This window comes from Lactuca serriola, chromosome 8, assembly GCF_051521515.1.
Source record: "Lactuca serriola cultivar US96UC23 chromosome 8, Lser_US96UC23_V15, whole genome shotgun sequence".
NCBI lineage: Eukaryota > Viridiplantae > Streptophyta > Magnoliopsida > Asterales > Asteraceae > Lactuca > Lactuca serriola.
In genome coordinates, this window is record NC_136415.1 from 110406498 (window position 1) to 110431167 (window position 24670).

A 24670-nucleotide genomic window follows, 5' to 3' on the forward strand; every position below is an offset into this window, starting at 1 on the left:
ATCTCTTGAAACAAGTTTGCCTAAATGAAGATGATGTCCCATGGAAATCATACTTCTTTCACCTCCTCCAATTATTCTCCCTAACCCATAAGTTCTTGAAAAGTTTAAGGTCACTCAAGCCCTATTGGCAAGCAAAGGTCTATGTGTGGTCACATCTTGGAGATGTAGTCACATATTGACAAGCCGGGAGAGTTGGGTGTCAAAGTCTTGAGAAAGTTGGTGGCTCAACTACTTTCTAAGTCACATAGTGAGTTCATTTGGGACTCCTATGAAACAGACTATGACAAGACCCTTAATGATCTTATCTATTTGCTAAGATCAACTTCCTAAAACGTTATGGACATTGACGATGATGACATTGGATATCCAGTAAAGCTCTCTCTTCCCAATGGAAAGGGATCGGCCATAGTCAACTCAGTTGACCAAATGGTAAAGAAAGAGGCTAAGTCTGAGATAGTCCCATTATCAAGGGTCCATTGCTAAAGAAAGGAGCATTAGTTGTGAAGCTGCCAAATTTACCTAAGGATGTTAAAGTCAATAAGTTTGACTCTACTTCAGGTAAAGTCCACTATCTATATCTGCTAAGTTTCTATTCTGAGATCCTTGATACATGATGTGACTAGTTCACATGTTGATGTTTTAAGAAAAAGTGAAGGAACTTAAAGAAAGAATATGTTGAATCTGATCACGTAGATGGATTTCTATCGCATAGTTTGAAGATCAGATTCTTGAGCTACTTCTTAGGAGTTATGAGATATTGCTTAGGAATAGATAACAACAAGTTTTCATATGGATTGTAAGGATAAGTTCTTCCGCAAAGTTTTTAAAATAAAAGGAAAATTTATGATTTTATTTATTTTAAAATATCCTTACAATGACATCTGTGAAAATTTTTGTTGCTTATAAGATTCCATTAATAGCAAGAGTGGAAATATGAAATTGATTCTTTCATTTGTGGTAATGTCTAAATTTACCAAATAAGGAAAGATTCTCATCACCCAAGTTTCAATTGGATCGGAACTTGGAGTCATGCAAGTTGTATAGCATGATGAATGAGAACTTTCAAGTATTGGAAAATTAAGACTAATTACTTGTTCACATGGATGTGTGAGTCATGTAAAGGACTAAGGGATCGAGTACACATTCTTGTGCATTGGCTAAGTCCACCACAAAAGATAGATAAGACTATTCATCATAATTTACTATAGCTCAGTAAATATGGTTATACTTACAAGCTTAAGTGTAATTCTGAGACATTGGAAAAGGTTCCAATGTATGACAGAGCGAATAAGAAGAATCAACTTAGGCAGAAGGATAAAAGTTTCTCAAATCTGAAAAGATGGGAGAGTACTTTAGTATCAGTTTTGTGATCATCTTAATGATTAGGAAACCATATCAAAATTAGTTCTCTAAGGAAATCTTAGTGCATTCTTATGACTAAGAAGAGGAACTTGAATTGTTGAAATGGTTAAATCAAGAAGACGAGTCATACTTCGTTCCAATACAAGTCTTAGAGTCATACTCCAAGATTGTAATTTGAGTGACATGTCTTAGAGAAGGTTTAAAACACATGTCAAATGTAAGAGTAAAGTTTTCTACTCTTGTACATTTGAAATTGGTAAGTTGTGATGTTTTGGATAAAAAAAAGACCAACTAAGGCCAATTGTGTGAAGTGTTTGTCTTGATTAGAATCCACATTATCTCTTGAATATCTGACAAGAAAGTCTTATATGTCAAGAGGACAGTGGGAGTCTTAAAGGTCTTGAAAGTCTCAAGAACTAATCAAGAATAAAACCTGAAGTTCTTCACTAGCACACGAATTGAGGTTTATAACCTATCGTGTTGACATATTCTGTGCCCATTCCAGTTAAAGTTGGCTTTGCATATGAGTTCTTAGAGTTCTCAATTGGTTACATACCAACTTGGAAGCAATGGCAGGCCCTTGAGCTGCCAGATGGCAAGAAGTTAAGATTGCACAAGTTCAATCCATAAGAGTTTGGATTTGTCACTAACCTAGTCTTGTGATTATGGTTTGACAAATTCACATGGATAAGAACGCATACACCATAAAATCTAAGTTTCATAAGGTTTCTCTCCGATTCAAGAAAATGATGGTGAGGAAACACTTTCACTAAGAAGATTTTAGCTAGATAGCAAGTGTGATATTTGCATTCTCAAAGTCGTTAGTGGAGCATGTGTGGTTAACCGGCACACTAACATGGACTTGTGAGAAGTGGCAAAGGTCTAAACAATCGAGACTATGATTACGGCATCCCTTTTTATAGTTCTTAAAATTGTTTAGACACACAAGTGTGCTATATAAGGCAAGGTGTATGATTTTGATAAAGTTTTATCAAAGCAATCTAGTATCAGAAATCTGAACTTTGGTAAGAAAGTCAATAAAGTATTATTTTTCAAGAAGTTCATCTGATTTCTGAGTACATGTCAAGGGAGCATAAGTGTTATGCTAATAATCATCATGTTAGTGGGAGCATGATAATTATGATAAAGGTTGCAAGTTAGCAATGTTAATTATAGAAAACAAAAGGTTTCAATTGGGAAAAGAGTTGTTTTGCTAAAATTAAGGGAGAGGAAATTATACTTCATCTCAAATCTAAAAGCTTAGATTGAGGTTTTAATCAAATTTAGTCAAGACTATATATGAATTTCATGTTGGAATGGCTCAACATAAGGAAATTCTATATATGGGTTCATTATTTGCGTTCAAAAATACGATTATGATTACGGCATCCCTTTTTATAATCTGAATTATGAGAACTTGGCAAATAGAAATGAAAATATTATAGCAAAAGACTTGTTTAGTCTTTATGTGAGACATCATGAATCATGTCCGATATGCTTCGGATATAAGATCGATTGCATGTGCTATATTCATACTGTCTAAAATTTTCCAAATGCCTGGGGCATTAAGAAGGGAGAAGGTCTAGAACTGGATATGACTAAAATAATTAAGCAATTGTCGAGGACAATCTAAGGTTTACCAAAGATTGGTTTCTCAAGGACAGTTGGAAGTATAGTGATAATTCTAGAAGGACCATATTGAAATAATCTGTAATGAGGCAACTCTTGTTCAGAAGTGATAGTCAAAATGGAATTTGGAAATATTTCAAAGTTTGAAATTATTCAATCTGTGTAAGATTAGGAAACTTAATGCAAGAAGGATGTTTACAAGGAGCTGATCTCCTTTGGAATGCTCTGTAATGTTTGTTGTCAAGTCTTTCTGACTTTGTGCATAATCATTACAAGAGGATCAATGCATATAAGTTTAGAATCTAACAGATTTCGGTAAATGGCATGAATTTGGAAATCTTGCATTTGCAGTAAAGATTTGGGACTGTGAAATGAGAATCATTGGAGTTATGTTCAATTGATCTATTTCACAAAGTAAAGATCATAGACAAACTTAGTATGCATACTTGGTGTGTGGCATGACTAGTGTTTGGAAAAACATAGTGTACATGCTTGGAGCATGGGACAACTATTGTTTTAATTCAAGAATAAAGTTGATAGCTGAAACAGTATATAATGAATAATGTGTAATCATATGGTGATAAATAAAAGGTGTTTTATTTGTATTCATAAGTTCTGAGACCATAATGGATTCGATTATTATTGTGTTTCACTTTGCATGTTTTGACTTCCAGAATAACTAGGTCATTGTTTTGATTGACTAAGTTATTCAAACAATCCACAGTCGGTCATATATTGGAAGTAGATATGAATCAAGACTGTCATGGGTTGGGCTTGTAGAGGTCTAAGATGTTGGACAAAGGGCTACAACACTCATGAGTGCTCATAAGTTCTGAGTATTGGATTCAATCCGCGCTCATTGGAATCACTTCATGGATTTTATCACGAGTGATCATGAGACGATAATATCATATATTCTTCAAACTTAGAGATATGAGTTGTTACTATGAGTTGGTTATACATTGATTACACAAAAACGCATTGGTAACTCGATGTTATAAAACGTGCATTTGTGTATGATTCAACAAGTAGTAGAACAAGCCATATGAGTCGAAGTTTATCCATTCCTTTTACCTTCGGGATAAAAGCGATATATGTGGGCCCCTCGATGATTTGATGATGACAAATGGAAGTGCTCGGCTGGGCCAAGACTGATTTGATTTGTTCAATTAGTCAGTCGTCATAAATTGAAAATCGGGAAACAACAAATGGACAGAGATAATGATTATAATCCATGTCTCAGTCCATATGATATCTAGAATGGAGGAATATATGATCCCTTATCTAATGGACAAGTCATTGACAAAGGTCAGAGTTCGACAGGAACTTTTGAGAGCTACGATTGCCAGTCGGTTCTTGAAGTCATACGCAATAATAGTTTTAGACTTATCCAAGTGGGAGACTGTTGGATTAATGTCTAAGTCCATAACTATAATTGGTAAGACTTGACCCGCCCCGACATGGTCCATTTGGGTTGCATGACATCATGCACTTGGATAGACTAAATGAGAGAAATAAGACACTTATGGTTATTAATATATTATAAGTTCTAGTATATTAATAATAAGAATAATAATATTTAATTAGTATTGATCAAGAATTAATTTAGAATTAATTATGTGATCAAAAGAAGACTAATTAAATATATGGGTTGATTGTGCAAATCATCCATAACTCTATAGTGGGCCAAAGCTCCATGGATAATCAAGTTGGGTTAAACCCATAGGATGCTCCATGGATGCTCCATGGAGGTTACATAACCCATGGGTCATGGAAATGAAAGGTCATGACAATTAGGGTTTACATGGTGTAACCCTAATTGTAAGACACTATATAAGTATCATATTATTCACCAAAATCGGCCTCTATAGTATGAAAAAGAAGGGCTAGCTGATTTCATGAGCTGTGGATTTCTCTCAAGTCATTCTAAGTGTATTTGGTGTTGTGTGAACCATTTGAGGTGTCACACTTGAGGCACTAGGCACTCAAGCTTCATGAAGACATTCTACATCAAAGAGGTATGTATTCTATCTTGTTATATTCTTTGTTTTGTATGCTAGATTAGGATAATACCTTGGATGTTCATATTTGTATGTATAATAGAGAAAACATAGATCCAAGGTATTTAGGGTTGCATGTACACTTAGGAGTGTTAAAATGCTCAAAACCCAACACGATTCACATCTCGTTTTTAGAAGAAGTTCCATGAAGAACTGGGTACGATGTTGCATCTTAGCACTGCTTATCATCTGCAGACTGACGGTCAGAGTGAGCAGACCATTCAAACGCTTCAGGACATGTGAGAGCTTGTGTCATAGATTTCGGTGGGAGCTGGGACTCCTACATTCCATTAGTTGAGTTCACATACAACAAAAACTATCATTTTATTATCGGTGCACCGCTATTCGAGCTTCTCTATGGGAGAATGTGTCGTACCCTAGTTTTTTGGGGAGAGGTTGGTCACATGGTCATGGGAAAGACCGAGGTGGTTCTTATGACGTCATAACTTATTCAGCAGATCAGACAAAGATTGTAGACAACTCAGAGTCGGCATAAGATTTATGCCTACAAACGTCGATCTGAGTTAGAATTATAGGTCGGCTACATGGTTTTGCTGAAGGTATCACCCTGGAAAGGTGCAATACGCTTCATGAAGTGGGGCAAGTTGGGGCCTTGGTATATTGGTCCATTTCGAGTGTTTTTCAGGGTGCTTACAAGCTAGATTTTCCTGAGGATCTCTGTCAGATCCATCACACATTCCATGTTTCTTAGCTTCAGAAGTGTGTGGCTGATCATTCAACGATTATTCATTTGGTTGATATTCAGGTTGATGATCACAAGAATTATGTTGACAGACCAGTGATGATCTTGGACCGGAACACGAAGGCCTTGCGCAACAAGGTGGTATCTTTGGTTAAGGTCCAGCAGTAGCATCAGAAGGGTTCATAATGGACTTGGAAACCCGAGGCAGAGATGCACGAGTACTATCCTAAGTTATTCTCAGTATACTTCAAAGACGAAGTTTGATTCAAGTGGGGGAGAATTGCAACAATCATAATTCAGGTAGATTACATTTCTTACTCTTATATGTGAGAATTGTTTACATTTTGGTTCCCAATGGCATTTTCGTAATTTTTAGGCGAAGCATGCATACAATGGGCATACATTGTTTATGCAGGGCGTAAGTGGCAGAATCCTAAATCCCAATTTTTAAGGTTTGTGTAACATCCATAAAACTCATGAAATATTTAAACTTTTAAAACAACCCATAAATCATCATTGTTTACGAATAGTTTTTGAAACAGGTTTAATATCAGAGTTTTTCCCAAAATCATAAAACAAAACACGAAGAGGTGCACGATCACGCCATCGCATTCCCACGATCCTCTGAGGTACCTAAAACACAATCCAAAATAGTAAGCCTAAAGCTTAATGAGTTCCCCTGAAATACCAATACATAACAAATAGTACATATACAATAACAACATGCAATGGGTCCACAACTATCAGACTGGATTACCCCTGAGCCCACAACTTATGTCTGGCTTGCTCCCCGTCCTGGTCAATCCTCATAATGAATACTATTAAGCCCTCAGTACAAATCTAGCATGCTTTTCCCGACCCTCAACTCATATCTGGAATGCTCATGAGCCCTCAGTATAAGTCTGGCATGCCCTCCACGACCCTCAACTTATATCTGGCTTGCTCCAGGGTTTGTTGGCTACAACACGGAGTAATACAACCTCAACCCAACCCATACAATATGTCGACATATAAAAGATAATACCATACACAGAAAAACAAACAGTATCACAGGTGCCCCTACAGATCTACTGGACTAGCATATCAAAACTTGCATGCATATCTATTCTTACTCAACATATCAATGAATATTAATCAGGTTATCAAACAAATAGGTTGCCCTTGGTGCCTTTGACTTGTAAGTACAGTGAGGAAAAATCGCCTCACAAACTGGACATAACTAATAAGCCCAACTCCGAATCTCAACTCTCTACTCAATACCTACATCCACCAAGTGTGACCAATATCAAAGTCAAATGGTCAAACCCACTAAACCAACTGAGTCAACCCAGTCAAGTCAACTCAACCAAGACGACTCAAGAAGGGATAAATCATACAAGTACATGGGGTGTAACCCAGAGGTACGCTAAGCGTACGCGAATTCTCACATTGACCAGCTTATAGGGTGGTTGACCAAGTACGTGGGGCGTAACCTCGCAGACTTCAAATCCTCATTAAGTGCTTAATCGCTTAAGCACTTAAGCCATACTTCAGATCCATAGTCCAAATACACTCTAATGTCATAAAGTCTCCAAGTTTATGACTTTGCACGTCCATAAAGTCCTTAATACAAGGTCTTAATCCATTAAGACTCTCTACAAGATGCATGAGACAATTCTAGCCAGTGAGACCTCATTTTTATGGCTTAGGACCCTTCCTAGGGTCTGGAAGGACAACTCAAAATGTTAATAACCAAACATGCATATAATGGGACTTTTGGGACAAGAAAAGCAACATAAAACTCCCAAAGATGGGATCTAACAACCAAAACATAAAGGTATAGACTTTATACCTTTTGGAGATTCACAAAGGGGAAAAGATCCCAGATCCACAAACTTGTTTCCACTTCAAGGCTTCTTGATGCAACTTCTCCTTCCACTAATACACCAATAACACACTTTAAAGCTTAAATCACACTCTAAGGGGCTAGGGTTTTGCAAGAATGAATCTAAGGCTTTGGAGGCTGAAAAGGTGGGGATAAATGAGCCATAAGGATGTTTAAATGCCCCTCAAACCAAAAAACTTAGGGTTTCCTTCAGACATAAGTACGCCCAACGTACATAAGTATACGCCTAGCATACTTGGGCGTGCCCTAGTATGCTCAGCGTACCTTCATGTACGCTTAGTGTACTCCTCTTGTCCTAAAATTACAAAATTGACACTACGGATTCTCATGGATACTTCCTTCTATTACAAGGACCAATATGACTTGAATTAAAACAATAAGGATGAATTTAAAAGCACAAGAATATTGGGGTGTTACAACCTTCCCCCACTTGGACTAGACTTCGTCCTCAAAGTCTGATGTAGTGAACAAATCCGGATAATGCTCCCGTATCTCAGCCTCTAGCTCCCAGGTCCACTCGGAGCCCCTCCGGTGCTGCCACCGTACCTTTACCAAAGGTACTTCCTTGCTATGCAAAACCTTTACCTTCTTTTCCAGGATAACTACCGGCCTCTCAACATAGTTTCGAAGCTCATCACCCTGAGTATCATCCAATGAAACCACCACATCCTCGTCCACTACGCACTTCCGCAGCTGCGAACATGGAAAGCGCTGTAAATCTGACTGAGCTCCTCAAGAAGATCCAATCTATAAGCAACCTTGATAAACCTGAAGATCACTCAAAATGGCCCAATATATCGGGGGCCCAATTTCCCCTCTTCCTGAAGTGAATCACACATTTCCAAGGTGAGACTTTTAGTAACACCGTGTTGCCGACCTGAAACTCCAACTCGGATCGGTGCCGGTCGGCATAACTCTTATGCCGACTCTGAGCAGTTTGCAACCTCTATCTGATCCGATGAATCATCTTTGAGGTCTGAAGGACCACTTCGGTCCGCCCCATAATCCTATAACCAACCTCGCCCCAACAAACCGGGGTACGACATCTTCGCCCATACAAGAGCTCAAAAGGCGGAGCACCAATGTTGGAGTGATAACTGTTTTTGTAGGAGAACTCTGCAAGAGGTAGGTGGTGTCCCAGCTCCCATGAAAATCGATAACACGAGCCCGCAACATATCCTGAAGGGTCTGTATCGTCCACTCACTCTGGCTGTCGGTCTGCGGATGATAAGCAGTGCTGAAGTGCAACCTCGTGCCCAGTTCCTCATGGAACTTTTGCCAAAAAAAGAGGTGAACCGAACATCAAGGCCTGAAACAATGGAGACTGAAACCCCAAGGCGAGCAACGATCTTGCGAACATACACATCAGCCAAATTTTTGGCCGAAGAACTCTCCCGAATCTCCAGAAAATGGGCACTCTTGGTCAATCGAACATACACATACGGTGTGAACCATCCTTCTTCTTGACAAAACAAAATCAGTGCTCCCCACGGATAACTGCTCGGTTTGACAAATTGCTTTCCTAGAAGCTCCTGCAGTTGAGATGAAAACTCTTGTATCTCAAGCGGTGCCAAGTGGTATGACGCCTTGGAAATCGGGGCTGCACCTGTCACAAGGTCAGTCCTGAACTCGACCTGCCTCACAAGAGGCACACCGGGTGACACCTCCGGAAACACATAGGCAAACTACCTGACAATTGGGACCTCTAAAACTGAAACCTGATCCCCAACACTCGTATACACCAGATAAACCAAGTAACCCACACACCCATGATGAATATATTATTGAGCTCTGGCTAGAGAACAAAACCCTAAACCCATCCTGGTTTCCTCTCTATAGATAACCAATTCTCCCCCACTTGGGGTTCGAATTACCACGCGCTGACCCTCACAATCAATCATAGCACCAAAACAGCTAAGCTAATCCATACCCACAATTAAACAAACATCCCCCTTAGGGATAGGGATCAAATCGATCAGATAAGGCACCTCGAAGATCTCTAGCATACAACCATGATACACTAATGATGTAGAAACCCCATTTTCATTGGCGATAGAAACTCGCAACGGACACTCTAACTCCCCAATGGTCATATCAAACTCTCTACTGAATGATCGAGACACAAAGGATCGACTCACACCCAAGTCAAACAACACTTGAGCAGGTAAAGAGTTCATTAGGAACGTACCTAACAGAGGCACATAAATAAGCATAATATAAAACATAATCAATAGAATAATGGATAGAAATATACCAATCACAACATCTGGAGCTGCTCTGGCTTCCTTGGCAGTGAGCGGGAAAGCACCACCTCGAGCCCTCGAGAGCTGCACCCTACCCTGACTCCCATCAGTGATCCTTAAAGTAGTCGACGCTGGAGCCTGCGTTGGCCTAGCAGCAAGCGAGGGACAGTTGGCGTTTACATGGAAAACCTGATCACAATGATAACAAATCCTGGAACTGAGTGTTGGGGCCTATTAGCGGAAATCCTTTTCCATATGGCCATGCCGACCATAATTGTTGCACCCAAAAGATGATCGGCAAGCACCCTCGTGAACCTTGCCACACTTCCCACAAGTGTGGCCCCTTCGACCCCCAGATTTGACATCAGCAGCCTTAAACCGCTTTGGCTCAGGCCGCAACAGTGTCGGGTCCGGTCTCTACTCCCTCTACTGCAAATCAATCTCAATCTCACGCCCTCTGGCGGCCTCCTGGATCTCTAACAAGGAACCATAGCGCTGGGTGGAAACAAACTGTCTGATATACGTCTTGAGCATGCTTAAGTAATTTGTCATCTGAGCCTGCTCAGATGTAGCAAACTCAGGACAAAACATAGACCTCTTTGTGAACATCTTGGTGATCTTCGTCATCGTCTCCATCCCCTGCCTCAAATCCACGTACTCCTGGGCCAACCTCTCACGCTCCACCAACAACACATATCTAAAGCAGAACATCTTAGAGCACTGCTCTCAACACACAACAACTATCTGCTCAGCAAAAAATGAACTAGTAGCAAGCCTACGCCAATCCTTCGCTCCGGTCCTTAGAAGGTTAAGAGCGCACCTGATCTTCTGGTCAGTTGGGCAAGAACAGGTGAAGAAACATCCCTCCACATCAGATAGCCACCTCATGGATATGATCGGGTCCTAAACCCCATCAAAATTTAGGGGCTTCATATTGTCGAAGTCTTGATATTGAAAAACCCGACCTAATCCAATCCCTACAACTGCAACGACAGCAGTGGCTGCTACAGCAGCAGCCTCAGACAAAGCAACATAATGCTCACCAAAGTACTCAATCATGGCAATCTTAATAGAACCAAACATCTCTGTCAAATGATCTCGGAAGCGAGAAACAACCTCCTCTTGCAGTATCTCCCTGATCCTATCATCAAATGCAGCCGACCCACCCTGATTGCCAGCTCCCGATCTCGATCCGGATGCAGCTTCAAGTCATTACGTAGTCACCATACTAAAAATAAACTAGGAGGATATCAAATAATGCGCATATCATAACATGGGAAACAACTCCCAACAAAGCCTTAGGGGTTGTGACTTCCCTGTTAGGCGTACGGGTCCTGTGCTTTCAGTAGTACGAGCCATACTACCTTCCACACCTACCAGTATTTATCTCAGAGGATTATCACAACACCCTAAGAATACACACTAGCATAATCAAACACTCAATCCTCATTTCTTAGATGAAAGGCTAAATATCTCGAAATTGGCCGGCTGACCCCACACAACTCATCCATGAAACTTCCACCAACCCTGCAACACTCGTGTATGCTAGCCATACATAACACTGGACTCTATAGACAATCGAATATCTGATCTTACCCTAAGCGCTTCATCAAACAAGAATAGAAAATAAGGCCAAACCAAACATTTTCAGGCTATAAAATTTTAGTTATTCATAACCATGAAGCATACACTAAGCAACTACGGTAATGATGTCAATTTCATTAGAGAAGAACCCTAGGCTATCAGCCATCCTATAATCAAGCAATTCTATCATGAAAAATCCTGAAGATCCCTAGCCTATCACTAGCATGTTGTTATAACATATTGCAATATCAATAACAGTATGGTATTTTAGGGTTTACTTACTGCCTCCGGCTGATCGTACACATCGCATCCTCGATTATTTTGAAAACCATTTAAAAAAAATCAATTCAAAAATCTTTTCCTTAGTTTGAGACTGGATTCACACAAGTGTTCCTCCAATTCACTCAAACCAAGGCTCTGAGACCAACATGTAACATCCAAAAAATTCTTGAAAAATTTAAACTTTTAAAACAACCCATAAATCATCAAACAAATAGTTTTCAAAGCAGGTTTAATATCAGAGTTTACCCCGAAATCACAAAGCAAATCACGAGGAGGTGCACGATAACGTTTTTTCCTTCCCGCGATCCTCTGAGGTATCTAAAACATAATCCAAAACCGTAAGCCCAAATCTTAGTGAGTTCACCCAAAATACCAATACACAACAAATAGCACACATACAATAACAACATGCAATGTGTCCATAACTAACATACTGGATTACCACTGAGCCCACAACTTATGTGTGGCTTGCTCCTGGCCTGGTCAGTCCTCAGACTGAATACCACTAAGCACTCAATACGAGTCTGGCATACCCTTCTTGGCCTTCAGCTCGTATTTGGAATGTTCATGAGCCCTCAGTATAAGTTTGGCATACCCTCCCCGACCATCAACTTATATCTGGCTTGCTTCAGGGTTTGTTGGCTATAGCACGGAGCAGTACAACCTCAACCCAGCCCTTATAATATGTCGACATATAACAGATAATATCATACACAGATAAGCAGATAGTATCACATGCAACCTACAAATCTACCAGACAAGCTGTAACACCCGGAATCCAGGAGACCAAGTTGGGGAAGGAAAAACACTAAGTCAATGAGTCAACTCGTTGAGTCCAAGGAGGAACTCGACGAGTCGTAGCGAGTTCCGTGTCACGGATTAAGTTGCCAACTCGGCGAGTCAGGGGACTGAATCGGCTAGTCTAGTCTAGGTTGGGAAACCCTAATTTTAGGACTTGGTGCCCTATTTTAGCATCATATTCTCATTCCCTCAGCCTCATCTTCAATCCCCAGACCCCAAACCCTCACCCACGAAACCCTAGTGCATATTGTGAGTGTTTGAGTCACCTTGGTGTGATTTGTGTGCTCTTGAAGAGGAAGAAGAAGAAGAAGGAAGTTGGAGGTTTAAGAAGGAGGAAGTAGATCCAGAAGATACACTCCATTTGTTGCATTTCATGGTAATCAAGTCTTCATCTTGGCTTTTGGCTTATTAGATCTCCTTATAGTCCCTTTTTGGAAGGTTTTTGGTCCAAGAATGGCTGTCTTTGGGTTTTGGACATCCCCCAAGCATGATCCTTTCATATATGGAAGTATTTGGGTGGTTAAGGCGTAAAGGTGCAAGCTTTATGCCATTAGGAAGTCTCATGGAAGAAAGAGATTATTATGGCCTCTTGGAGCCCTAAAGTCCATTCAAGGAAGTAAAGTCCAGGACTTTACGTGGCTATTGGATGTCTAGAGTCTAGATCGTGATTTCCATATCTTGGTTTGGTGTAATAAGAGGTTTTGGACCATGGAGTCATGTCTTAATGAGCTAGGGTTTTGTCTAAACCCATTAAGATGGACTTAGGATGGGTAAAGTTGGAAACTTTACCCTTAATAAGTCATTTCTAGAGAGTTTATGAAGTTTGGAGTTCAGATATGAAGTATGGGGGCTTAATCCTTTAAGATAGTCCAACAGACCGAGGAACTCAGCGAGTCCAGGGAGGGACTCGACGAGTTCAAGTAAGTTGTCCCATTTTCCGATTATGGGTGAACTCGACAAGTCAGGGGAATGACACAGCTAGTTGACTCGGTTTGTCACGAGTCTGGTTAGCCAGAGAACTCGGGGAGTCAGGGGTTGACTCGACGAGTTGGTCGCAATTTCAGTTTTCGGAGTTTTAGCACTCGACGAGTTGATGGAGCAACTCAGCGAGTTGAGTCAACTTGGAGCGTTGACTTTGATCGATGACCATTGACTTGGACTTTGACTAGGGTTTAGTTTGACTTTTGGAGGGTATTTTGGTCTAAGTGTTATTTTGGTATTGGTAGCTCGGGAAGCCGAAGGATTAGTAGTTCGGGGAATTTCCAGATAGCAGCCAGAGAGGTATCAACAGGACTCCAGCAGTGCAAGGTGAGTTTTCCTCTAGTAGGAACGGGTCTAAGGCAGCAATGCCGGCCCGTTTATGTAGTCACAGTATGCCAGACTCCGATCTGATGTCGGGGTAAGCCTGATACCGGGGTGAGCTCGACGCCCGATGCAGTTGGATACCGGGGTAAGCCTGATGTCGCGCAGGAATCTGATGTCGGGTAAGCCGATGTTAGGATTCGTCCCAATGCAGTTGGGAGTAGTCCTAGATTATTGTTATTTGTGATATGTTATGTGTATGGTATCTGGTAGATTAGGGGAGCTCACTAAGCTTCGTTCTTACAGTTTCAGTTTTGGTTTCAGGTATTTCAGTTAGCAAAGAGAAGGGCTCGGAATGATCGCATGGCACACACCATAGTTTTCTAGCCTGGGAGATTTACTCTGATATTTGATAGGAGATTTTGACATGATGACGATATTACTTTATGTTAAGATACATGGTTTATGATTTTTGTATGATGATGATGTTCATGGTTTTATTAATGGTTTAAAAACGAAATTTTTGGACCGTGTTTTTGGGATGTTTCACTAGCATAGCAAAACAAGCATGCATATATATTGCTTACTCAACATATCAACGAATATCAGGTTATCAAACCAATGGGCTGGCCTTGGTACTTGTAAGTACAGTGAGGAAAACTCACCTCACAAACTAGACATAACTGATAAGGCCTAACTTCGAATCTCAGCTCTCTACTCAATACCTACATCCACCAAGTGACCAATTCCATCAAAATCCCAAAATGCCCTCAAAGTCAAACTTGGTCAAACATGGTCAAACTCGGTCAAACTCAAAGTCAACTAGTCAAAGTCAAATGGTCAAACCCACTAAACCAACTGATTCAACCCATTCGAGTCAACTTAACCGAGTCAACTCAACAAGGGCTGACTCATGCGAGTACATGAGGCGTAACGCAGAGGTACGCTAAGCATACACGAAGCCTCGCATTGACTAGCTTACGGGGTGGCTGACCGAGTACACGGGGCGTACTCCCACTAAGCGGGGCATAACCTCACAGATTTCAAATCCTCATTAAGTGCTTAATGGCTTAAGCAATTATGCCCATACTTTAGATCAATGGTCCAAATGCACTATAAAGTCATAAAGTCTCCAACTTTATGACTTTGCACGTCCATAATGTCCTTAATACAAGGTCTTAATCCATTTAGACCCTCTACAAGATGCATGATACAATTCTAACCATTGGGACCTCCTTTTTTATGGCTTAGGACCCTTCCTAGGGTCTGGAAGGACAACTCAAAATGTCAATAACCAAATATGCATAGAATAGGACCTTTAGGACAAGAAAAGCAACATAAAATTCCTAAAGATGGGATCTAACAACCAAAACATAAAGGTATAGACTTTATACCTTCTAGAGATTCACAAAGGGGAAAAAAATCAAAGATCCACAAGCTTGCTTCCACTTTAAGGCTTCTTGATGCAATTTCTCCTTCCACTAATACACCAAGAACACACTTTATGGCACAAATCACACTCTAAGGGTCTAGGGTTTTGCAAGAACGACTCTAAGGCTTTGGAGGCTGAAAAGGTAGGGATAAAAGAGCCATCAGGATGTTTAAATAGCCCTAAAACCATAAAACTTAGGGTTTCCTCCAAACATAAGTACGCCCAGTGTAGTAGGGCGCACCCTAGTATGCTCAACGTACCTTCATGTACGATTAACCTACTCCTCCTGTCCAAAAATTAAAAAATTGCCAGCAGGGCTTATCATGGATACTTCCTTCTATTATAGGGACCAAAATGACTTGAATTAAAACTATAAGGATGAATTTTAAAGTACATGAATATCGGGGTGTTATAGTTTGGACCGTATTTAAATATCCTTAACTCTCAAGGCTTCTTTCTTTCATCAACCTCTAGCCCCATTTCAACCCCTTTACCAACCCTACCCCATTTGAGAGCATTTTTGAGCCATTAGTGTGTGTTTTAGCGATATTAAAGGAGGAAGAAAGAAGAGGAGATCATATTAGATGAGTAGAGAATTTGGATCCAGAATCACATCATCATTTGACAACATTTGAAGGTAAAAAGCTTTGAACTTGATGAAGTATTGATTAGATTTTTTTTAGCCATGGATTGTGTTCTTTTTTATCCCATAAGCCTGGTATTATGACTATGGGTTACTCTAATTCATATAACCTATCCTTTCAGACATTTTAGAGTGTTTAGAAGCAAAAAAAATGCAATCTTGGTCATTATTTTCTTTCCGTGCATGAACTAGGATGTCTTAATGAGTTAAGAAGTTAGGGTTTTTGGTATTTATCACTTGATAGCCATGCAAGACCATAAATATGGAAACTTTATCGTCGGGGCCTGCTCCCGGGTCACAGTCCCTAGGGCGGTTCTAATGGTTTTGCTCTGTGATGTCCAGATCTCCGCCGTAGCAGAAGCCCAAAAGAGATGTCATAGGTCAATGTCGCATCATTTGATACCATCCCAGACCCGAACGAGCAACCACCATCTTGCTTGGTTTCAAGCTCGTTCTTGCCTAGCTCTGTTCCTAACTGTTGTCTTTCAGCTCTGGTTTTGCTCAAATCAGTTCATCTCTACCGTCCATTTGTTCAGATCCGTTTGGCTCTTGCCAATATCTTCTTCACCATCGTTCAGATCTCTTGATCTGCTTAGTTTTTTCATTCAGATCTCTTGATCTGCTTATTTGTTCGTTCATATTTCTTGATCTACATAGTTTTTTTCGTTCATATCTTTAGATCTGCTCAGATATCTAAATATGCTTCATTTTAGTTCATCTGAGCATCTCTTAAGTTTTAAAAAGACTTTATCATGTCCATTTTTTCGTTTATACTTTGATGGGTTGTTCGGTAAGTTGTGGAGAAAGAAGCTTTTATGAGTTCTTAACCCATCTTTGTTCATTTTGGTGTTTTATCCAACACCTTGAGAAGAAGAGAAATTTTCATGATTTTTTACCCTATTTATAGTTGCTTTTATCAAGAAATCACCCTTAGTTTGCGATTTTCTATGTACAACTTCATTCAAGTTGTTTATTTGGTGTTTTCTTTATAAGCTTAGAGAAGGAAAATGAGAATTTTTTACAGATATGTTTTCATTCGGATTTTGGTTTATTATTCAACAAGTTGAAGAGAAAAGATTTTTTACAAGTTTTTACCTCTTTCACCAGCTTGTTATCAAAAGAAAAATCGCCTCTAGTTGATGATTTTTCGTATACAACTTCATTTAAGTTGTTTGCAGACACTGATTTGGTGTTTTCCTTAAAAACTTTGTGAACATATAAAAAAGGAGAAAGAGAAGAGGTTTTTTATGGGTTTTTTGTCCTACTTTCAGTTCATAAATTTTTAGTAAAATCTCATTTAGTTTATGATTTTCCGTATGCTATTTTACTCAAGTTGTTGAAAAGCTCAGAGAAAGAAATAAGGTTTTATGAATTTTTACCTTCTCCAATCATTAGAAAACCTAGTCTCTATCCGAGTATTTCCATCAGATCCCTAGATTTGTTACGTTTTTTTGTCCATTTTCGAGCATCTTTGCAAAGACATTTCAGATCAGTTTTGTCATTCTTTTTGGTGACTTACTTAGAAAGTTGAGAAGAAAGAAGTTTTTATGGATTTTACCTTAATTCAATTTATTTTGATGATTTATTCAGCAAAATGAGAAGAAAAGAAGTTTCTATCAGTTCTTACCTAATTTTTTATACATACAGATTTAATGCTTGTACATCTCTACACAAATTTAGAAGTTTTTGTTCATATCTTGGTATGTTCCTCAGTAACTTTTAAGAAAAAAAATCTAGAAGCTTTTAACCTCTATCAACCCATATTACCAAAAAATCGTTTTTGGTACTTTCTCAGATCTATTTAATTATTATTTTGATGGTTTATTCAACAAACTCTGAGAAAGAATGAATTTCTATGACTTTTTACCTCGTCTCTAATCAGAAAACCCTTTTTAGCTAGGGATTTTCGTTTACATTTTATCCATTGAAACATTTGTTTGTAAACACCACAGTGTTTCTTGTACATTTCATATATCCATTCGTTCCTACTCCTCACCCTTTCTAAAAAGGGGGGAGTAGAAGGGTCAGCACAACGCTATGCATAAGTGTTATTCCAAGCAAAAAACTGAACTACATAACAAGCGGATATTGTGGATGATCATGCATTCCTAAGAAGAAATTAGTGTTATGAATGAAAGAGAAACTTCACGGCCCAATCCTCAATGGTTGCATTGCCTGGATCCCACCATCCGTGTTGAACAGCCCTTGACAGTCTCTTTGCCCAACCCTCAGCAATCGTGCTGTAACGCCCGTAGATCCGGGCTAGTCAAATTAGAAGCAATAAGTGTCAAAAATGAATTTTCGGCAAAATATTATTTAGAATAAATAATCTTAACCAATCTGTAGTATATGTTACAAGGTTTCCGTACATATAAAGACCGCCGAAATCCGAGTTATAACGAAGAAGTTATGACCCGTCGAAGTTTCGCGACGGGACCGACATGACACCGAGAAGCGTAAATAGTGAATTTACGATAGAGCGAGTTTTATCCTTAGCGATCTAAATGAAAGTCGTAGAATACGTTAAATCGAGAGCGTCCATAAAAAGAACGCCCAAATCCGACTTCGTATGAAGAAGTTATGATTTTTCGAAGTTTTGGATTAGCAGTGTACAGCCCGAAATTCAAATAATAGATCGAGCGGTTTTTAGCCGACATGACCTAAAAGAGAATCAAAGATCTCGTTAAGAGTAGCGTAACGAGAAAAAGATGGGCGAAAACGGATTTCGGATGAAGAAGTTATGAGAATTTAACGGACCAATCATGTCCCGGCTTGTTAATAATGTAACTTTTAAATAAAGTCAAAATTAGCCGACAGAGTCTAAACGAAAGTTGTAAAGTACGTTTCCGCCTTCGCGTGGATATAAAAACGTCAAAAACGGAGCTCGTATGGTAAAGATACAAATTTTTAAAGTTTAGACTCGAATTTGCGAAGCTTGTTGCTCGATCGATGACGTGGCACAATCTAGACCCTCCATCGCTAACTCGGTACCCGCTTCGGATGAGTGACACGCCACCCTCGCATTACGCCCAGCGTCCAAGCTCTCGTACGTGCAGCGTACGCCTAGCGCTCCTCGGTCCAGCTTTTCCCACGTCGCACCACCGAAGACTCGCCACCTGGCAGTCCTATCCGAAGAACGCCCAACGTAATGTCCGAACTTCGGCCTATAAAAGGCAGCGAAGGCTGCCGAGTTTCATGCACCAAAATCCTCTCTCTCTAAAATCTTTCTCTCTCTAAAGCTCCAAACCACTCCTAAACCCTAGGTAAACCCCTAGCTCCCGAAGGAAGCCCCGAGGCTCCCGGAGTCCTGAGAAAAAAAGGGTCTTTCGGTTTCAGAAATGCTGCTCAGAGCAAAGCCTGATTTTCTCTTTAAAATTTGTTGTAAGTGAGCTACGCTTACGCAATTTTTAATATAGCTTTCAAATAATTATAATAATGTTATTAGGTCCTTAAAATAATTATTTGGGCTATTATTATGAGTTATATAAGTATTATTTAACGCTTATATAATAGTAATAGTAGTCAGACTATTAATTTGTCGCGGTTATCGTTAGACTACACCCTAGTGGTATTGATACTAGTTTTTATCGAAGGAAAATTGTTTTGAGAGTATCGAAGCGTTGCCCGAGTGCTGATTCACCACCTTTCAAGTGAGTGCATAGTTACTTTCATCTTACACATAGAGATGAAGTATTTTATATAAATTACGTACTATGTGTGCATATTATCTAAATACTTGTTGTCTATGCTGGATGAACGATTTTATACATGTTTTAAATGATTTAAACTGTATATGCATTTTATATCTATGATAATGTTGGGGTAAAACTTGGGTAGATGTAATAGATGGAATATGAGTTGGATGATGAGTTGAGAGGTGTTATAGACCACGGGGTGGGGGTGAGAGGTGGACGATGTGAGAAGCCTTTTCCCAAACGATGGCCCCGTCATTCAGCAGAGTATGGATGACAACCACGGACTATTCTAGACAGTCCAGTGGAACACTAGCGGGCTCGCAACCTGTAGGTGTTGTGAACGATGTGTTCACCCAGTGTACTCTAAACCTAGGTGATCATGCAGACTTGATGCCTAAACCCTGGTGATCATGCAGACTTGATGCCTAAACCCTGGTGATCATGCAGACTTGATGCCTAAACCCTGGTGATCATGCAGACTTGATGCCTAAACCCTGGTGATCATGCAGACTTGATGCCTAAACCTTGGCGACTATGCAGACTTAGTGCCCGTTGTGTAAACCGTGACAACGATGGACTTCGTGTCAATTCCTTAGGAATGAATGAACGAGGAATAGTTGATTCTTAGGGTAGAACCTTAAGACTAAAAAAGATAATGAGGATGGGTAATTAGGTTGATTGTTTGATTGTTTAAACATAATAATTATATTATTATGGGTTGAAAACCCTATGTATTCACCAGGTTTCCCAACCTGACCCACTCAGTTTATTTATATCACAAGTGTTGATATGAAGTCACATTACACTGAGAGATTAAAGAGATCACTAGTGTAAATAAATGTAAGTTCCGTTTATGCTTATGTTTCTGTATTGACGATGACATCCCAAACGTTTTAAAATGAATAAAATACGTTTCTTCGAAAATGTTTTGATAACGTATTTATCGTGTTTTTCTGGGAACAAATTCCGCAACATTTTTATGAAAAGAAGTACTCTGATTTTTACAAAGCATAAACAAAATCGGTCTTTTCTGGCCGTGATTTTGGGGATGTCACATGTGATGCCTGATTATCAGCAACCATGTTGACCATCCGCTGGAAGTCTCGTTGCTCAAATTTTAGCAGTTGTGCTGCCTGGAGCTTAGCAGCCACAAAGCCTAGTCCTCAACAGATACATTGTCTGACTTCCAGCCAAGGTTGTAGAACTCGTTACTCGGTACCTGTTCGGCCGACTACCGAGTAACGAGTACTCGGGTGTACTCGGGGAGTACTCGGATTTGGAAATTTGTGTAGAAATATTTTTAGGGAAATTATACATGTCAAAATCATAAGATAAAATCATAAGTTGATTGAAATATATAACAAAATTAGATACATGTGAATACACAAAAAATAAAAAACACATAATGGTCTCACTTCGTAAATAATTACTGGAAATTTAAGATATATATGTAGTAAAAATTGCATGTGTGTGTGTTAAATAATAAATCATTAAGTATATTATACATATGAATCACCGAAGTGACCGAATTTCACAACACTACTCAGTTCAGTAAGGGGCCGATCGGGGAGTACTCGGGATTATGTAACTCGCCTCAGCAAGGGGGGAGTAGCGAGTACTCGGAGGAGTAATCGGCCAACTCGGCGAGTTTTACAACACTGCTTCCAGCTGTCATGTTGCCCAGCTCTCAACAGCAATGCTACCCAGTTTTTGTCAGCACTTGTGTTTCCTAGCTCTTTCCAGCAAATGTGTTGCCCATTTTTTAGTAGCCTTACATCCATCTTTCCCATTATTCACCTCCTCTAAGAGGGGGGGGGGGAGAAAAATTGGTACAACACTATGTAGAAGTGAGTTCTATTCCAAAAGTCAGAGTTAAAGTACATGAAGACCTAATAGTATACATGATAGTGCATTCCCGAGACGACAATAATATTCCGGGTGTAACGAGCAACCCCGTGGTTCAATTCCACAACCACCATGGAGTATCGGCCCCATCTATAATTTTGATATTGATGGGAAAAAGCATACAAGGTAAAAAGCGTCTTTAACTAAAGTCTTAATGAGGAAACCAAATAACAATCTGAGAAGACTCTTTAGAGATTAGAGCATAAAAAAATTGTAGAAAAGACTGCCAAAAAACAAAGAAAATGGTGGTGTGAGGACCAAAAAAAAGTATTTCCATCTCCCAATATCCGCTTGATGTTGAATGATTTTAGGTTTTCTATAAGGATAAAGAAACAATCCACAACCGTCATTATAGAGAAGGCATGCTATTAACTTCAAAATAACACCAAGAAAAAAAAGAACACTCCACCACTTAGCATCTGATTATAGGATTGATATATACTATGTAGTTCAATCATACTCTTTGGTGAATCAAGATGATTTAGAGAAACTCAAGAAATGGTTGGGTGTAGAAAAGTTGGGTTCTTAAAATGAAATTATAGATTGTGTGGTTGTGTGTGTATATGTGTGAGATGAGAGAGAGAGGATCCATGTTTGGTAAAAAAAAGATATAGTTAATATGAGGGTATAATTATCAAAGAATTTAAATATCAGTGGATGGATAAAAAAAGTCATTATTGAAGAATCATCGCCTTTTTAATTTCTCCCAGATACAAAATCAGTAAATATCTAGGATAGATCTCGTTATCTTTTTTAACAGAAATAAACATCATACGTCTTTTTATCTACTGCTAATCCACGTGACATTAAATTTAACCTTGTTATTATTTATTTTTTTCTTTTTTAAGATATATCAACCCCGTGTTTTTTATATTACTTTTTAAAGTTACAAATCATTTTCTTTTTATAAATATAAAGATATGCCATAGATAACAATATAACGTTTATGAGTGATAGACATACAATTATATACATTATCTACTAGATGTGAGACTCATGTATTATATGAGTTTATTTAAAAAAAAATTAAATATGAAATTTTAACAATTTGAGAAGTTTGAATTTATAAGAAAAATGAGAAAATTTTTAAATTATTAAAATTAATGAGGCTTTAATACATTGAATACATTACATATATAAATCATTTCTAACAAATACCTTACATATATATTACCTTACATATTAAATGTAAAATTTTAATTTAATAAAATAAAAAATACAATAAAATGACAAGTGGAAAATAAAAAAATCAAAAATTCTAGAAAATAACATGTGTACAAATGAAAGAGAAGAAGGCATGTGGCAAAAAGATTTTGATTTATTAAGGAGAATTATAATTGATATATAAACCAATATAATATCTAATTTTATTGTTTTATTTGTGTTTAGATCTCATTTGATGTTGTTTTTCACTAAAATCTACTAGATTGAATTGATATTTTTATATTTGTAATCACTTAATGATATTTTGTCCTTTTTACTATATGTTTGCCTATTTTTATTTATTTATTTATTATTATTATTATTATTATTATTATTATTATTATTATTTTTGAGAAAGCTTGATTTGGAGACTTTTGTACATGTGGAATATGTTGATCTTGATTGTGATTATGCTATGCAAGGGTTTAAAGAAAATTCAGTTATATAAGAAAGCTGAGAAGGTAATAGATCCACAAAAAATTTTAATCAATGAACCATCGGTTAAGAGAAAAAAATAGGATATTATGAGTAAATAATAAAGTTAATAAAATGATTATATACGTGGTGATTAAACGATACCTTTATTTAAAGCATATAAAAGAAAAAAAAAAAAGGACAAATAAGTAACAAAATTATAGTTGGATGGGTTGTTTTGAATTTTGACATTAACCCGAGAAAAAAAGGTAAAAGAAATAGCCTTTGGAGCCGAGAATAATACAAAGGTCTTTCGAGAAAGTCCTCGATACCTCAAGAACCCAAAACCTTTCTGTACAAATTTCCTGCAATCGTATCTGAAAAACGATGTAAAAGACCTCTCCAGAGAGTTCCTGAGATCTCCTATATCCATCCTATAAATACCACTCGCATACAGAATTCAAATTGTCAAGTAAGCATTGCAGCAATATCCAGAAAAGATCTCTTTGTTATCCTCTTTAATTCCAAATACAGTTAAAGCGAGAAAATGTCGATCATTCCCAGCTTCTTTGGTGGCAGACGAAGCAGCGTCTTCGACCCATTCTCTCTTGATATCTGGGACCCCTTTAAAGACTTCCCCTTTCCAACTTCATCCGATGCTTCGAGGGAAACCTCTGCTTTGGTGAACGCTCGTGTGGACTGGAAAGAAACCCCGGAGGCGCACGTGTTCAAGGCCGATCTCCCTGGGATCAAGAAAGAGGAAGTGAAGGTGGAAGTTGAAGACGACAGGATTTTGCAGATCAGCGGTGAGAGGAGTGTTGAGAAAGAAGATAAGAATGATACATGGCACAGGGTGGAACGCAGTAGCGGGAAGTTCACAAGGAGGTTTAGGTTGCCGGAGAATTCGAAGATGGATCAAGTGAAGGCTTCAATGGAGAACGGAGTGCTTACAATTACTATACCAAAAGAGGAGGTGAAGAAGCCTGATGTTAAGCCTATTCAAATCTCTGGTTAGAATTACTACCAGTTCTAAATGTGTAGTGTTGTAATGTGTTTGTTTGTATATCAAGTGTTCGACGTATTGCTCGTGGCTGTGTGTTCTGTCTGTAACAAAGAATAACTGTTTTTCCTACTCCTATGATCCGATCAGATTCTATGTGTAACGCGTAATAAGAGGTATTTTTTAATATCATATGTTGTTTTCTTTTTTTATTTTATTTTATTTTATTTTTTAACTCGACCAAATTATAAAACTACAAAAATAACAAACACGGCAAAAAATAGCATAAAAATAGATATTTTTACTATACTTATAAACGTTTCCCCAAAAATAAGAGTCACATATAAACATATAAAGATAAATTTAAAAGTTAAATAAGGTTTAATCCATGAAAATGGTATTAGAGTACCTTTTCTTCAAACTTATGTTATCAATAAAAGTTCATTCAAAATTATGCTACCATTGGCGATTAATGTTTATCTTTGCCATCAAATTCCATAATATATGCACTAAGTTCTTGTAAAGAT

The 24670-nt window shown here is 38.5% G+C and overlaps 1 pseudogene; it reads left to right on the plus strand.

The window, feature by feature from the left end:
• The first annotated feature begins 23412 nt into the window (after nt 1-23412).
• On the plus strand, nt 23413-24335 carry LOC145068429 (17.3 kDa class I heat shock protein-like; annotated as a pseudogene).
• The last annotated feature ends 335 nt before the right edge of the window (nt 24336-24670 follow it).